This window comes from Esox lucius, chromosome 19 (genome assembly GCF_011004845.1).
Source record: "Esox lucius isolate fEsoLuc1 chromosome 19, fEsoLuc1.pri, whole genome shotgun sequence".
In the NCBI taxonomy this organism is placed as follows: Eukaryota; Metazoa; Chordata; class Actinopteri; order Esociformes; family Esocidae; genus Esox; species Esox lucius.
Window position 1 is genome coordinate 25,509,032 of NC_047587.1, and position 15,158 is coordinate 25,524,189.

The following is a 15,158-nucleotide window of genomic DNA, read 5'->3' on the forward strand; positions in this document are numbered from 1 at the left end:
TAGTGTGTTGTAATTTATTGTTCAACATTTAAATGTCAATCTATTTATTGAAAACAAACAACTGAAAAATCTTAGGTACATTAACATTCAGACCTTTATTCCGTACTTTGTAGAAGCGTATTTGGCAGCGTTCACTGTGTTTAGCAGGCCCAGCCCACGAGGGGGTAAAAGGGGGCATTGCCCCCCCCCCCCATTGGATCTGTACACCCCAGTTTTGTTTCCCCATAAGCACTGCAAATGGTATATGAATAAGATATGCCCCCTCATTTATAAAAAATGCCCCCTCAGTCATTTCATCATGGAGCCGAGTCTGGTGTTTAGTCTTCTTGAGTATGCCTGTAGCTTTGCACACCTGGCTTTGGGCATTTCTCCCATTCTTTCTTGTATGTCTTCTCAAGCTCTATTGGATTGGGTGGGCATATGGGATATGAGCCTATGACCCTTTCTGCAGACCACTCGATCCCTGCCAGTTGGAGGGGGCTGACACAATCTCAAACCATACAATGACATAGTACGTGAGAATGGACAATTGATCTGTACAGCTGGATCAGGATTGACTGGGAGATTTTAATTTTTTTGTGGTACGCATATTGGCTGGTGTGCTTTCTTAGTCATCACTGTAATGCTTACCCGCTTAAGGTTGTGGGAGAAACGATGGTCCTAAGAATTTCAATGATTCCTCTGAGCTAACACCGAAGCACTGAATCTCATTTCCTAAAGTCAAACTCCACCTCACGGTTTTGTCCGTTTTAAGTTGGAGGTTATTTTGACTGAGATGCACTGTTCCAGAGATACACTGTTCCAGAGATACACTGTTTCAGAGATACACTGTTCCAGAGACACACTGTTTCAGAGACACACTGTTTCAGCGATGCACTGTTTCAGAGATACTCTGTTCCAGGTGCAGTCCTTTCTACAGAGAGATTAGGAAGGGGTGAGAACACACACCCTTGCCGAGTTACAGTCCTGAGGGATTTAAGGAGTCCAATATACTGACCTCACCTGTCACTGTCATTGATGCAGGACGTAAACGTTTACGGGGAGAGTTTTTTGGAAGATGGTTTTGAATGCGGAGCCACAAACAATTCTTGCATACATCCTGAGATTATGTTGTTGGGGCCCATGTTGACGGTGTCCGACACACACTTGTTGGCTCTGTTGGCGAACTGCTGTAAGTCAAAGAAGGCATCAGTGTTGGTTTTGAGATGGGACAGAACTAGGCACCTAAATGTTATGATGACTGGGGGGAGTGCTGCAGGTCTGTTCAGACAGGACAGCCTCATTTTTGGGCGGACTTTAATAATGATGGAGGATTTGAAACATACAGTAACAATGCATTTCTCTGGTAACATATTCAGTGCCCAGATCAAGACAGTGCTTAAGTTTGGCTGGAGAGACTCTTTGGGCGGGCTGACATCCTGCTGTTCTGTTATTGTTTTTTCATAGTCTGTTGACCTTCTTTGTAATGACAAGGGGAGGGGCAGGGGTGGTGAACAGTCTGGGACAGGCCGAGGGAGGGGTGGGGATTCCTCCTATGGCAGAGGGGTAGCGGATAGAGGGGGGGAGGTGCAGTTGAAGTTATATAAAAACATAAGGATATTCTTTTTTGTTTTCCAATTTTCTGCCACAAGGATATCCTTAACCTACTCCGTAAAAGCAAGGAGTGACATGAAGTATCCATGGCAGGTTTTTGTTAAGCACATGCACATAACATATCAAACTTGGCACCAAGTGTCCTGGGGTGGGGGACGAACAGAAAGTTAATGGTACTGTATGTAGTGATAGTTAGGGTGTTAGTGTTAGAAAAATTCATTTTCTGCTTAAGCATTCTCATGCATTTTCTGTGATCCTCTTCCTAATTCTTTAGAAAACAGTTGGGCTGGCAAAAAAAATCCAAGTGGCTATTAAATTTTAACATACTATTTTAGATTTATTTTTACATTTTCTTCTCAAATAGTGCAAGAAATCCTATTTATTTGCTATAACAATAATATTTCCCTACTGGACAAGGATTGTTCTGATTTTCAAGAATTAAACAGAAACAGACAGATACATAGAGGAAAGAAATATACATATACAATGTACTGCCAAATTTATTTGGTCAGTGTCCCAACACTGCCTAGTATATCTAAACAATGTGGCAGTGGAAAAGCTGTTCAAACAGCAATGGAAATTCAGGAATTGCTGTATGTCCCTTTGTGACAAAAGACAGTTTTCTCCTTACATAGCTGCTGCTGCAGTTTGACAAATGATAATCATTGTGAAAGTGGTCTGAATTAGGAGGGTTCAGAATGAATCTGGAGGGTTCCGAATGCGCAGGAAATGTCAACTTTCAGGTCATCTCCAGGAAACTTGCAAAAAAAACAATAACCCTTTTGTGTCGCCTTCCTTATTGACCCTTGTTTACCGGCTATAGCTACATTATCAGCAGCTATTGCTGACCTTGTCTGGGGTTCTTGTGTTGAAGAGGTATTCCAGACACAGAAATAAATAGAAATCTTATGAACTAGCCAAGGCAGGGATAAGCATCACACGGACAAGAGGTGCATTTTTATTGAAGCTGTTTCAAAATGTGCGTGAACATGTCTTTGTCCCCATTGAATGATTTGTGTTTTGAGTAAATGGTCTGCTGAAATAAAAGGAACAAGCAATGATCTCATTGCTGATGGTGTTGTCTGGAATGGAAAGCAGAAGCGTGTTTGGGCATCTTTTCTCTCGGCCTACTTCTCTCTTTTCTCTCTCACCTCAGTGTAATGGATATTCAGCACTCTTCAGTGGCTTGAATAGAATCTTTAATGGGAACTCCAGTGAGAGGCCCTTAGCTGGCCTTTAATTACCTTAGGTCTCTGGAACGGCTCCACAGTTCTCTTCTCGGGACAGTTCTGCTGATCTGTGCTGAGCGATGAGATCCGACTGGACTACTGGACTCACACAGCAGCACTGACTAAGCTCAGTGAGGTGGAACACTGACACAACCACACTAAGAAGGACATTGTCCACGCAGGAATAAATCATTGGAAAAACACAAATACATAGGAGGTAAACATCCACAAGAACACGAGACAAACGCTCTTTAAATGAATGAGTGTGACCATACGCTCCGAGAGTGAAGTGATAAGATCCCATCTCTTCCACTTCCTCCCGCAGAGCTGCATGGCTGGGGGGTTGTGGTAATCAGGAGATCAGGCCTGAGCCAGCATGGTCCCACCCTGCTCTAATGGGTTCAGGACAGGCCAGGAATTTGTGGATGCAATAGAGATTAGCCAGGGCTGAGGGGCAGGCAGGGGAATTCTCTCAGTTAGGCCCCGACCTAGTATCAGCCGGATATGTAAAAGGGGACTATGTCATCATGTGGAGGTCCTCCAGACTGCGACCTGCCACTGTCAGCCAGCTGCCCTGGAGCTACTGACCAAATTGGGGACAAGGCCGTAACCCCCACCCCCATCTCCCCTGCTGAGTGTCAATGTACAGTGACACATTTTGTCAGATTTTACAAAACATTCAGTCATTTGTAACAAAGTGGTGGTCCATTATGAACCTCGGACACTGTTGGGTTTCCAGTGGACCTCAGAAGGATCAATAGGGACTCTAAGGGAAAGGCGGGTGAGGAACCGTTCCTTCCTTTTCACCCAGCGTATCCCTTTCCTTTTGCAGAACTGTTTCACGAAATGTTATCAGAGTAAAACTGAAAAGAGAGTGGCTATGCACATTTTAGGTGTCTGCTGGTGGAGAGTGAACTGGAACCGGCTGATCCTGCCTTTATTAATACTTTTCTGTCGTAGTGTGTGACCCTTAAGAAAAAAAAATATTGTAGATGGTGAAAAACCTGTAAATACTCTCTCGGTTTTTGTAAAAACAAATAAATCCTACATTATATCCCCCTTCGTCTGCAAAGTTTCATAGAGAATCTGTTTATTGGATCAACTTATTCATCATATAAATACTATAAGAATATCTATTTACGTATATGTAAATATTGAATGTATTTTTCTGTTAATCACATTAATGTTGATTAATAATTTAAAGATAACCTACCTCTACATAAAATAGATGATAAATGAATAGATGAAAAGTCCATAGTCTGTAACCACAGCAACTATGTATCACAGGGTCCGTGGAGCCCTCTGGGGTGTTCTGGACCTTCGTTATTCATTAGACACATCTAATGAATAACAAAGAGAGTGATGAAGCCGTTGTGGTTTTCTACTTCTCCTCAATCTGCATGCCCAATCCAGTCTAGACTTTTATGACGATGACATTGGCAGAGAGGATGGTTAATGCCCCACACGTCTCCTTAAGATAAGACCACACTTATGTAACTTGAGCACTGGAGATTCGCACACAGCCAGAGCCATTGGAGTTGATAAGACTGAAAGATTTTTCTAGACATTCCAATTTGGCGTGCTAAAGAGGATATGACAGTATAGCGCGGGCTTGAAGTGTACATTCCTATTCCTTCTGACACCTGTCCTCTCGTGTGGGACTTCTCTTTATGAGACTGCATGGCATGTCCAAGAATGAGACCCTAGGTCTGCCTGACCTAAATTGGGAACCCCATGCCTCAAACTGTGTCCCTAACACACAGCTCAGAGCCAACCAGTAAGTGGGATATAGTGGGAGTGTATATATAGAGATACAGAGGGACCGAGAGAGAGAGAGACAGAGTAAGAGGGACAAAAAGAGAGTGGGACAGAAAAAGATGGACAGAGATAGAGGGAGAAGGACAAAGAGAGGGACTGAAGGTCAAAAACCAAAGTGTGAGAATAGGAGAGAGATTCCCTTGTATGAAATATTGATATCATGTTAATAATACACGTGATAATATCGTATGCACTAGGTGAAATTGAAGTTGTATTAATCCCACCCAAATAAAATCATGTCACCTATAGACAAACACATGTCCTTAAACAAGGAGACTGGACCTAAGCACTGGTGTTGAAATCAACTCATTAGCCCCAGTAGAACCCCCAGGAGAGATCTGGAATGATGCGCCGTTTTTGTAGCCTATTCACGTGGAAAAAAGGGTGTTGTATTTTTCCAAAAACTCCTCTCAGTTTTTCCATAGCTTATTCATGGACAAACGATTAATGTGCTTAAACTACGAGTCTGGACTTTAACACTAGCATTTGAATTAGCACCTTTTTGTAGCCTATTCACTAGGTGAAAATGTTTTGTATTTTTCCAAAAAACTCCTCTCGGCCTTGTAGATCTTTTGTTTATCAGTTTATGTGGTTGCCATTTCACTATCCAATAAGTGTAATTGTTCTTTTTGTACGCTTACATTTTTTTATTTGTACAGTTATGGTTACAGACTCTCTCCACCTCCATACTCGTATTTTGAGTGTAAATCATTTGCCAAAAAACAGTAAACAAAGTTGAAGATGAATTTGACTGATGGCATCTTTTTCCTTCACATTTTCTATAATTACCGTGAAAATATTGTTACCATGAATTTTTTTGGCCACGATAATCGTGTAGTGAAAATCTGATTTCATGACAGCCCTAATATAAACACATCCATTTCTTTTCCCTAGAGTCAAGGGAACTCGTGGATACCATTTCTATGCATCTGCGTCCACTATGGAGTTACTATAGTTAAAACGTTGTACAGCTGGAGTGTTAGCCGTTTCCATAGACTTCCAGTCATTGCACTACCTAGGCCCTTGACATGAAATGAGTTGCAGTTGCAGTAGTACTGAGGTGGAGTGAATGGGGGATCATTTGGGTTGGAGGAGTCATAGTTGTGATTGAGGGTGACAGAAGAATTCAGATAACTGGATAATGAGCTGCTGGGTTTCAATACAGAGTTCAGGGAGTGTGGAGGGGTGATGGGGCATTGTGGCAGACCTCCATTGATCTCTGTTTCTAGTCTTGGTCTGTCTCACACAGACAGGCAAGCATGCAGACTCCCTCTCCAAATGCATGACATCACCCAGCGTTGCCAGGGTAACAGCTGCCCTGTGAGAGGAATCATTCATCTCTTCAGGAGTGTGCAGTTTGGGAGGGAAAACTCAGCTTTTGTCACTATCACTTACTCTGACAGCTATTTGTGTTCCCATAATACTCAAAAAAGACAATGTTCCAGACCATCCTTTAACATACATTGGCCTTCTCAATTTTTTTACTATACATTTATCCTGAAATACATCCATATATATTTTTATTATGTTTTATTAACGTTGCTAATATATACATGCATTTTCTCCCAAACAAAAGGCACACGTACACTGCAAGTGCATGATTTAGCATGTTTTCTTACTAAAAACTGGAATTGAATTCTTTAAGCATGAATACACAAAGGTTGAGACTGGTTGTGGACTTTTATATGGTACTTTATCACATAATGGTAATAGAACTACTTTTGCCCAACTGTTTGTGGACATTATGTCTGATGTGTACAAAGTCTCCTTTCTTCCAGTGGGAAGCAGCTGGGTAAACCAATCCCACTTAGGGTTGGCATGAAATACACCTGCCGATAGAGTGCTGTTAAGGGACAGTTTTACATTTACCAGGGGTAAGGCTTGTCAAATTTGGTACCATTTATGTCACATGACCACCTTGTAATGAAAAAAAAAACATTTGCACACAATTACCATTCGTTTTTTGGCAAGTATAATGTATGTTAATAATTACCATTAATATCTAACAGCTTGTTGCTGTTGACATAATCAATACACAATTTCTTTATATGAAATAGTAAATATGAAATGTTATCCACCATACAATTTGTGCAGTGGCAGGGCAGCATTTTGAAACAATTCAACCATTTCTGTAATTGTTTAAAACCTTTATATTAATTGTTTAAAACCTTTTTCTAATTCAATAAGTTGTGTGTTGTTTGAAAGTAGCCTAGCCAAAACCCTGCTAAATGACCGTACTAACACTACCCTCACTGCTCCAAAGTGGTGTCAAACCTATATACACAACAGTTTGGTCTTAGCCAGAGCCCTCCTGATCTTCAAGAGAAGAAAGATCCCCTTCACCTCAGACACTGAGGGCAACTTTCAGAGCTTCATGAGGAAGGCCAATGGAGAACTAGTAACTGGTGCTGTGGGTTTGGAGTCTGGTCAGTCTGGCCAGACCTCAAATACCAGCCTGTTGCCTCATGCCACAACCACATTTAGAAATAGCACAGTCGTATTCTACAATCGATTACTAAGTTGAGACTCCAACTTTAGCAACCACTGATTTCACTCATGTCAGGATCCTGACCCAGTTTGAGTCTGGGCCTGGGACGAAATGGGAGTCGTGAGCCCTGAGAAATCTCAATCATGGATGAACTTCCCCACTTTGAGTTTGTTGTTGATTGTTCTATTAATGTTCTGCCATCAAATGATGATCCTTGATGACTTGCGATGTTGGAATATAGCCCTTACATATAGTGGGAGGATGTGTGGATTTTCGGCCTGGCTGGCTGTGTCTGGTGCTGTATATTAAAAGACAAATGGAGCTAGTAGTCTTTCAAGTCTAGATGTGCTATTGCAATCGTCAGGGAAAAGAGAACAGAAAAATCAGGCTGTGTTAACAGATTAGTGGATTTAATGTTTCAGCAAAACCGCAATATAGCAATGTGATGACTTATCTGAAGAGTCTTGGAGCAATATCATCCTCAGATGGATCTGTATATAAGCAAAGGTAATGTTAGCATGATTAATATCTACTTGGTTGTTAATTTTATCATATACCCTTATCCTTCAATCAATCAATCAAATGTATTTCATAAAGCCATTTCTACATCAGCAGTTGTCACAAAGTGCTTAACAGATACCTAGCCTGAAACCCCAAAGAGAAAGCTCTAGCAAGTGTTGATGCACAGTGGCTAAGAAAAACTCCCTAGTATAGTCGAAACTTAAGAAGAGAGAGGAACCAGACTCTGAGTGGTGACCGGTCCTCTTCTGCTTGTGACTTGTGAAGAGTACATGACCTCCTGGGTACATGACCTCCTGGGTACATGACCTCCTGGGTACATGACCTCCTGGGTACATGACCTCCTGGGTACATGACCTCCTGGGTACATGACCTCCTGGGTACATGACCTTCTGGGTACATGACCTCCTGGGTACATGACCTCCTGGGTACATGACCTCCTGGGTACATGACCTCCTGGGTACATGACCTTCTGGGTACATGACCTCCTGGGTACATGACCTTCTGGGTACATGACCTCCTGGGTACATGACCTTCTGGGTACATGACCTCCTGGGTACATGACCTCCTGGGTACATGACCTTCTGGGTACATGACCTCCTGGGTACATGACCTTCTGGGTACATGACCTCCTGGGTACATGACCTTCTGGGTACATGACCTCCTGGGTACATGACCTTCTGGGCCACCACAAGGTTTTTCCATGTTCAGATGAATGTCCTTAGGAATCACCTAGTGGAGATCACATACAGTTAGGTCAGGAAATAATTAATTTTGTTATTTTGGCTGTTTACCAAAATATATTCAAGTTACAGTCAAATAGTGAATAGGGGCTGAAAGTGCAATTGTATTCAGATCCAATTTGGAGGAAGGGTTTAGGAATTACAGCTCTTTAATATGTAGCCCCCTCTTTTTCAAGGGACCAAAAGTAATTGGACAATTGAGTCAAAAGCTGTTTCTTGGACAGGTGTGGGCTATTCCTTTGTTATTTCATCAATTAAGCCGACAAAAGGGCTCGAGTTGATTACAGGTGTGGCTTTCACATTTGGAAGTTGTCGCTGTGAACCCACAACATGCGGTCAAAGGAGCTGTCAATGCAAGTGAAACAGGCTATACTTAGGCTGCAAAAAAAATCCATCAGAGAGATAGCAGGAACATTAGAAGTGGCCAAATCAACAGTTTGGTATATTCTGAAAAAAAGAACGCATTGGTGAGCTCTGCAACACAAAAAGGCCTGGACGTCCATGGAAGACAACAGTGGTAGATGATCATAGGATTCTTTCCATAGTAATGAAAAACCCCTTCACAACATCCAGCCATTTGAAGAACATTCTCCAGGAGGTAGGCATATCATTATCCAAGTCTACCATAAAGAGAAGACTTCACAAGAGCAAATACAGAAGGTTCACCACAAGGTTCAAACCATTCATAAGCCTCAAGAATAGAAAGGCCAGATTAGACTTTGCCAAAGAAACATCTAAAAAACCTGTACCAGAATGATGGGAAGAAAAACATATGGTGAAGGCTTGGGATGGCTCATGATCCAAAGCATACCACATCATCTGTAAAACACGGTGGAGGCAGTGTGATGGCATGGGCATGCATGGCTTCCAATGGCACTGGGTCACTAGTGTTTATTGATGATGTGACAAAAGACAGAAGCAGCTGGATAATTTCTGAAGTGTATAGGGATATATTGTCTGCTCTGATTCAGCCAAATTCAGTGAAGTAGATTGGACAGTACTTTACAGATGGACAATGACACAAAACATACTGCGAAAGCAACCCACAGGTTTCTTAAGGCAAAGAAGTGGAATATTCTGCAATTGTCAATCACCTGATCTCAAACTGATCAAGCAGGCATTTCACTTGCGGAACACAAAACTTAACGCAGAAAAACACACGAACAAACAACTGAAGACACCTGCAGTAAAGGACTGGCAAAGCAACACAAAGGAGGATACCCAGTGTTTGGTTATATCCGTGTTTTCCAGACTTCAAGCAGTCATTGCCTGAAAAGGATTCTCGACAAAGTATTAAAAATGAAAATGTTATTCATGATTGTGATCATTTGTCCAAGAACATTTGAGCCCCTGAAAAAGTGTATATGAAAATGGTTGCAATTCCTAAACATTTCATACAATATTTTTTTTCAACCCCTTGAATTAAAGCTGAAAGTCTGCAATTCAGCTGAATCTCGGTTGTTTCATTCCAAATCCATTGTGGTGGTGTACAGAGACAAAATTATGAAAATTGTGTCAGTGCCCAAATATTTCCGGATCTTACTCTTTACCCCTAACTTTGACATGGATGACACTGCAGCCTAACCAGCCTTATTAAAACTGCAACTGTGCAAATAATATAAAAAATATACTCTCAAGGAAATGTGGGGTTTAAGGCCGGGTGTCTCTGTAAAGCACTTTGTGACAACTGCTGTTGTAAAAAGTTATTTATAAATACATTTGATTGATTGATTGATGTGGGCAACTCCTTTACATCAATAGTCCTGTTGTGGAGATGTGATCAGTTTAGGGTATCGCAGCAGTTTCTGAGACCTTGAGCATAGGTACACATTATCTCTGAACAATTTAACATTTCTCTTTCAAATGATGCATGCCAAAACTCATTTGGTTGTGGCCATTAATGGGAGACCTTTTAGATGAGCTTGCCTGTAAGGCAAAGCACAACTCCAGATGTCTTACATGCTAATTATTAGATGTGTTTGCCTGAGGCAAAGCATGACTGGATTTATCTCATAGTATTATTATTACTATTCCAACTTTTTAGCTGGGTCTATAGCCTAATTGATAAAAGCCATCAACATTAATTCAAACTATATACTAGGGATGCACCGATACAAATTTAATTGTCGATATGATGAGCTCTGATCTGATACTGTCATTTTAATTTTGTTAACAAATGCTCTGATCGACATACTTCTTTTACATGACTGAATTGTATGTCAACTAGTTATAAACAAAGGCATGAAGTGGAAGCATTTAAACAACAGCAGATCTTATTAAAATTTTTCAGATACACTCCGTGGACACTCCGAGATGAATACATAAACATAAATCAACTATGACTACATAAAACAGTATCTCTTGAACCGTTCAGGCTGGAGGGTCCAAACCAACATGGTTTTAAATAGCTTGGCTATCCCAACTTCAAACTCGTAAAAAAATTGTTTTAACGTAAACAAGCTGGCAAGCACACCACATTTACTTATGTAAATGTGTTTTCTAGTTCGATTCGAACTCATAAGACGCGCCAGGCGCACAAGTCTTAAATCCCCCGTGACCCTCCCCTACCTCCTTTCACCCTTCCCCCGTTGCTCTTCAAGTCCGACTCGCACATTGCTGCCATACCCAGCACCTCCTAGTAGAGTGTCGGGTTGTGTTTGCACCCGTGGGTGGATGAACTACACTCTCCAGCGTACAAATAACAGTATCGACGTTTTTCCAATAAACCGTGAGAAGTCGTACAACCGGGCTGGGTTATGGATGTATTTTTCTTACTCATCGGTTTGTCCACACCCCTAAGAGATAAGGACGATCAAGCCTTCAGCTTCGCTTGCAACCGAGGGAGAAAGTGACACTCGAGAAACTGGAGGGCAAATGACAAGGGAGCTTCATTGCATCGCTTGAGAAAGTATCTTAGATAATATTTGTATAATTTGTCTGCTCCTGATGAAGATCTCTCGGAATTGATTTATTTTTGATTATTTGCCTACATTTTTTATTTGAAATACGGATCCAAAGATTTGGAGTAGACTATCATCGGCTGTTTCCCTGGCGGCAGACATGTATGTTAATTTGTGTTGCTCTTTTTGTTTAACCCTGTGTCCCAAGGAACATTTGGACTAACCCACATACGAAGTGTTTATATTTTTTCACACAGTGCCTTTCAGAATTGTGTTTCACATAGCATGTAATGCAGCGATGCAAGTCCTGGCCGGCTATTTACAGTCAAATGCAGTTTTATTTTAGAATAAATGGTTTTCGTTGTGTGGACTCCTCCAGTAGATTATCATTAACCGGCTGTGATAGACCCCAAGATAAGTGTATGGTGGACGGAGAGGGCTTATAGTTGCTTAGGTTTGGAATGACAAAGAGAGCCTTGTCTGTTAACTGGCCTTTGTTTGATATTTGAAATGAATGCGAGAGAAATGTCGGATAAGCACGTCCACGGGTATTAATAACACAAGCCGCGGGAAAGAATCCCAGGGTTTTTTAATAGAACACAGAGGTCGTTGACAGCTTACACCGTAGGCCTGCATTATGCCAGGGCTCCATCATGTGTTAATTTACCGATACAACAATGCATTTGAAATGTTACAGCGTAGGCAATCAGCTGTCTGCCGGGTCAATCTCTTCTGATGCAAACTTATTTTTTTGCGAATCTTGTCCTTGCTTTAACTCCATTGTTTTTGCTTGCTGACATCTCTTAGCTAATCTTCTAGTCTAATCCTTCTGTTGACTTTTTTTCTACCTCAGTTGAAGGAATCCAACCGGACATCATCTGCAAATTATGAATCCACGTGCATGTTTGCAAAGTATTTAATTGCTAGAAGAAACATCCTATGTTGAGTGAAGCTGTTATTGAAAAGGCCTGAATTAATATAAAATACAGTGTAGAAATATATACAAAATAAACGGTATTTAATTCATTGTAGACCTAATAGAAGCCTGACCGTAATAATCATGATGTCATTGATGCTACTATGTTAAAAGGCTTGAGAGGGTTGTAGGGCTAATATTACAGTTTGGATTAACAAAAGTCCTCTTGTTATGATCTCGTAAGTCATGCAGTGTTTTATCCGAATGCCTCTGGAACTAGTAGCCACAGTGTGGGAACTCATTGGAAACTGTGTTGTGGGTAGTATGCCGGGGCCACACATTCTGCCCTTTGTACTGGGGCTAGACTGCTGTCAGGGGGCCTAATTTAGCTAATGATCTGATCAACAAAAACAATTATGATGATAGGGATATGAAGAGGGACGTAGGATACCGTTGTTCTCTTCTCAGTGGACTGTACATTCACATATGAAAGGCTTGTCAGTCTGTCATGGATGTGAGAGTTTCCTTAGCGTTCAGAAAAGGATTTGTTAACATGATTGCATCTAATGGGTTTAGCTGAGATTGTGACTTGGGGAGGAGTGAAATAAGTGTTATATTGGGCATATGAGCTAATTTGCTTGTACAATGTTGTCAGCACTATGGTCAGTGCTGGTGGCTGCTGGTTGAATGATCGACAAATCACCTTACATAATAAATAACAATTTACTCATTATACATGGCAGTTTTCATACTCTCATTTGAAACCTTCAATTTTAACATCAAATGTAACATTCAAATGTACATCAAAAGGACCGCATTTACAGCAATGCACATCCTGTTATTTCTGGAGACTTCATTACTCGGTTTTTGAGTTGCGGCTGAACATCTTACCCTGTTTACAGTAACTCACATCTCAGCGCAGAGAAATGTTAGATGCCAGGGATCTTACGGCAGACTGCATAAATATTCCCCCTCAAAGGGATTTGTTGTGTTACAATCTGAAATTAAAATCAATTCCATTTGGATTCTTTCCCTATTAATTAAAGCCACATACACAACGCTCGGAAGGTGCAAATGTTGATGTCGTAAAAAAAGTGTTAGTTAAACAATTCACTCTTGAGTCAGTCCTTTATAGAACTACCTTTGTGGTTCAGTGTAGCTTTGGTTGTTTAAGATCGTTGTCCTGCTGGAAGGTGAACGTCAACCCAATGTCTCTTGCAGACAATTCAGGTTTTCCTTTACAATGTTTCTATGTCCACAAGTATATTCCAATTCACCTATTATTCAGTTTAACCCACACTGACTTAAATTTGAGTATTCTCCTTTAATGGAAACAGTAGTTATTGAAGTCGCATGTGATTGTATCCCCAGCTAGTAAACAAAGCTGGTTTCTGGTGATCACCAGCTTGTGCATGTTGTCATGGTGTGGTTGGGTAATGGGTCTGTTTTTGCCTTTGTCTTTTAGTCCTTTGTTGGTATTGTTTGCGCTATGTATAGGTGAGTGTTTGGTCATGTCTCGGTGGGCTGTTTTAATTCACATTGGTCCTCTGTGTGGTGGTTGGGACGGTCTCACATCCATCACCCTGTCCTCAGATCTCTGCATGGCCATCCCTCCTCTGTCCCCATGGCCATTCACTGTATCCCTTTAATGCTGCAGAATTTGTCAGGACCTGTTGGCTTCCCCTCTACATCAGGCCCCCACCGCTACTCAGGATGACAGCTTGCTACACATTCACGCGCACACGCGCGCACACTCACACACGTAGACAAACACTTTCTGCACAGCTAGACAGCTAGGCTCTCCAGAGGGAAGATAGTTTGTCTTGTCCAGCCAACCTGAAAATAGCGATGCCTGTGGCTGGGGGAGAATACAGACCAGCTGTGTTGCTTCCTGTGAATCTGCAGTGCCCACTAGGAACAGACACCTGTTGATCACACGACAACTGAGAAAGATAGTGCTGTTGTGCTGCGGTTTATATCAACCACAACGCGGGCACGGCTGTATCTATGTGCACTTCTTGTTTCGTTATTTGTATGTGATTAGTCAGTTAGACTTTGGCTTCAGCAATACACTGTGTTTTATAGGAGCCAATAGAAAGTCTCACAGAGCTCAGAAATCTTTGATGTTGTGTAAGAGAAAGAATTACAACGTACCTGGTTTCAGTTTGCTGTGTGCGTCACTAATAAGGAACCAGCCAGAGCAGTTCAGGTTCCTAGAATGACGGTCCGCAGACATGAAATACATGGGCCAGCCTTTGTAGGCGGCAGTTAGTTTGAAATGTTTCTCTCAGCATGCCATCTGCTGTTAAATACTTCCTGTGGGTGGCTGTGTTCTTGAAGTTGGACATACAGCCAATTAAATATCATTCCTCCTCCTTTCCTGTTCTCATGCACACGCATGCCCCAAGCTTGCCCTTACTGTATGTTCATTATTTTTGGCTCTTTGTGAATGCTCTGTGTTTGGCTGTTGGTGTGTGCTCTGTGTTTGGCTGTTGTCAGTTCACTAGCTATCAATTATAATATCAAACCACTCATTTCTATTATTATTCAGTTTGCAGAATCCCTATAGATATTACATTTCTGGTGGGACACGGAGTGCACTGATTTTCTTGGAACCCCAAGCTGTTTCAAAGCACAACTGCAGTGAGGCATCCAGTAATAGAGTTCAGAACTGAGAAAACACGACCACGTCACAAGCTTGTTCAACACCGACGGTGCAGGAATGACTGTGAAGTGATGGCAATGCGGTGAGGGCTACGATGTAGCAGCTGCAGCGTTTCCTTTATGTCTGTCTAGCAGCGCTGGCGGAGTGTTGTGAAATCGGTGCTACTTGCTACTAGGCTTGCATCTCTCTTATAGTGGCTCCGGATTCAGCCTCCCTATGACCTGTCCATCTCCAGAGTACAGATCCTGAATGTCCGACATGTACGTTGCTGCGGTTCATGGCCTCTG

The 15,158-nt window shown here is 41.7% G+C and overlaps 1 protein-coding gene across 3 annotated transcripts in view; it reads left to right on the forward strand.

The window, feature by feature from the left end:
• Positions 1 to 15,158, forward strand: part of ripor1 (RHO family interacting cell polarization regulator 1) — a 71,660-nt gene that overhangs the window by 11,970 nt on the left and 44,532 nt on the right. The window contains exon 1 of one of the 3 annotated variants that reach the window (XM_010883868.4): positions 10,955 to 11,452. The exons of the other annotated variants lie outside the window; for them this stretch is intronic. The gene's annotated coding sequence lies outside the window, so the exon portion shown is untranslated. Of the gene's footprint in view, positions 1 to 10,954; positions 11,453 to 15,158 lie in introns of those variants that run through there. 3 annotated transcript variants of the gene reach the window in all.